The 3217-nt window shown below is 34.0% G+C and overlaps 1 protein-coding gene across 1 annotated transcript in view; it reads left to right on the top strand.

The window, feature by feature from the left end:
• Positions 1–643: 643 nt before the first annotated feature.
• The window catches only part of LOC135216816 (putative inorganic phosphate cotransporter), a 32154-nt gene continuing 29580 nt past the window's right edge, over positions 644–3217 (top strand). The window contains 1 exon segment of the mRNA XM_064252314.1: positions 644–748. The gene's annotated coding sequence lies outside the window, so the exon portion shown is untranslated.

Here is a 3217-nt window from a genome sequence, read left to right as displayed (position 1 = left end):
GAAGCTCAGAGCTTAAAAAGTTTTCCTTATATATAGATATATGCAATTCTCATCCTTTCACTTGCTCTATTGAAAACGTCTGTGAAATAATGATTATCTTCTTTAGGATTCTACTTTGACCCTATCCGAATCAGAATAACAGTGATGAAAAAGATATACTGTAATTTATTTAAGCTCTTGACTTTATATGAATAAAAAACACTTATACGAAGAACACTTCAAATTGGGTCACTGCCAACTGTGGTAACAACTGCATTATTATTGTTATTACTATTATTATTAGGCTGCTATATTATTAAACGCAATGAAGCTAATGAACTCGATCTAATTTTCCTAGTATGGGAAAGTTGTTTGAACATTCAAAACTGCATCCATACGTGAAATCTTCGAATACTTCCCCACATCGTTGACGGGACTTAGGCGATTCCCAGGACTCGAAGGAAGTTCGCGATTGACGGGAACCTGAGCGTCTGTGATTGATCTACGGGATGATTAACACTCTGCTGAGTGATAAATAATCGATACTGTGAAGTCAGTATTTCAATATATAACAAGATAAGATAAAAGAGTTCCGCGCGAGGATGACCGGTAATTTTTTTTTCCTTTTTTTTAATCTGATTACAAGAAACTCCGGTATCTGCAAATAACCTTTCAGTGTTGACGTGTTCATTCATATCAGGCAGTGGGTGACCAACCTTTATCCTCGTGACTTCAGCGTCGATTTGTCAATGCGTTGTTTGGTTAGTCGGTGAGAACTTTTCGTTTTCTGCGTTTCTACAGTTTAAGGAATTATTCTGAGATTCAGACTATTATCACTGCCCACTTCCTAAAAGGAACAGAAGAATTTTTTCTGTGTGACAGAGTAAGTTTATACAGACTGTTAATATTCATGTAGTTTAATTGGAAAGGCCATACAAGATAATGTGACCAGAAGAGTCAAAATTAAAGCAACGAAGATCAAATTGTTGATAAGAGAACAAGTGCGCTATCGTGAATTTTAAGAAAATGCGTCTTTGTGTTAAGTAGTGGGGGAGCATGTGTAGCAAAAACCCCTTTTGTGGCAGTATTAGTGATGAAATATTGGGGATATTTTTAGTTTGTTTTAAACTCCCTTGAGATGAATAAAATTGATGGTGGCACTTCTAAATCTCTTGCATATGATTTTCCTGACGTCATCAAGATGGCCGCCGCCTGTAATTATTACAGGTAACCTATACGATATTCCTTATTTTTGGTCAAATTTTAATTTTCTGTTGCTCATTTTAAAGGTAATTGTATGCACATTAAAAAGGTTTCAATGACTTTTTGTATAAATTTAACGGTTTCTAAGATGAAGCCCTTCATAATCATTTTTCTTTATTTTTTTATGTTATTTCTATAATTTAGCGGAATTTTTAGTGAAGAATAGAAAAATGTACAAATGAAAAGTTCATGATGATATTGAAAGGAAAGAATGAGAATACTAGTAATTCTTCAATACTATTATTGCCATGATGAAGCCAGTGATAAATGTTGAACATAAAAAAAAAACACTTCTTTCAACGTCACTAAATAATATATAAATGTTAATTCTTATGATTCATTATAGCTGATCATATAATGAATATTGAAAAATTAACAAAGTCACTTTATAGCAAGAATGATATCAGTGGGAAATCAAATATTTTTATAAAAATTAAAATATTGAAAAATAATTCACCAATCTGTTACTAAGCAATAAAGTAAATGAAAGGATATAAAAATATTTGCTGTGCAGTATCTATAAAGTCATCTTCACTGTCAGTCTCTATCATTTCTGGTGTAAATTTAGTATCATTGTCACAAAGCTCCTCATTCCCTTCACATACAGACATTTCTGTTCTTGGTAAATTATTTGCTAAGCATTTGCATGGGGGATTACATAGACTTTTTACACAGTTACACCTTATTAGATGAAGCCCATCCATGACCAATGGGGGAGGGAAGCGTTGGTTTTGCCTCAATTCCTTATTCCATATCATGACCTGATAATTTACTCTCTTAAGTGCAGGTTCTAGAGCCGGTAGCTTTTCCCAGGGTATTTGTTTCCTTGAAAACATATACCATCGAAGTTCTGCTAGTTTATCCATAATTGACCCTGGTTTGTAGACTTGACATATAGATTTTTCAAGTTCCTTTAGAACTCCATCAGAGATTTCTTCTATTGTTCCAAGTGTTTTTTTTTTCAAAGTGCCCAGTGATGAAAATATATCAGCAATTGAAATTTCCGTTCTAAAATTTGGGCATGAAGAATGACTGAGATGGTAGTTTTAGCCATCGTCTTACAGCAAGTACCAGAACATCAGTGTCTTGGGTGAAGATAAAGTCTGTTTACTCTCTCTCTGTAGCATTTACTGCATGAAGAATCCTTTTGTATCGGCTTCTTCTTGTGTACTTTTCAGGAATCCTAGGTCACAATGGGTAGAAGCTACTTCCCTACGTCATGCTACCACAAGGTTTATATTTTTCTCTTCTGCACGATGGATGACTTTTTGAGAAATATAGGGTGATAATTCATCTTTGGTACGAGAGTGAGATAGCAACTTTTTCATAGTCACATTTGTGAGGAGGGTGCTGTCCATAATTTTGAATTGCACTGGTGCAATACCACGAAGTCTCTTTTCTCATGTAATGCTCTTTATGGAAATTTACTCATAAATATAAAAAATTATATGTAATGCGTCCTATTTCAGTTATTGACCTACTACTTTGCTTGTCAATGCTTCTACCAGATCTTTGCAAGTTATTATGTCTTTTGACTTTTGTAGAGATTGAAGTTGTGCCATCCCATCAACAATTGCAACAGAAAAATTTGTCGCTGCTGAATTGTTCCTTGGTTCTTCTGTTTGGTGTATTTTCTCTTTATTTTCACTTGTTTGTTGTTTGGCATTCATACATTCAAGTTTTTGCAATAGAGTCTGCTTTTTGTTGTAAATGATCGTTTTTAACACCTGTACTTTCAAACATTTTTTCCCCACTTATCAACCATTTCATAAAAGATGAAAGTTCTTCTGGTATTGCTTTTGTTTTTTTTTCAGTAAGTGAACCTGAGAACGTCCATTTCTCATTTGTCATGGTCGTTTTCCGCAAAATTTTGGCAGCTTGATAAATAATCTTGAGGTTATTATTGAGGCAAAATCAAAGCATCACTGACAGACTTCAGCATGATCCGTTGCGGCTTATTTTATTATTTTATTCT

The sequence above is a fragment of the Macrobrachium nipponense genome, chromosome 6, assembly GCF_015104395.2.
Source record: "Macrobrachium nipponense isolate FS-2020 chromosome 6, ASM1510439v2, whole genome shotgun sequence".
Lineage (NCBI taxonomy): Eukaryota > Metazoa > Arthropoda > Malacostraca > Decapoda > Palaemonidae > Macrobrachium > Macrobrachium nipponense.
This window is presented reverse-complemented; position numbering and strand designations above follow the sequence as displayed.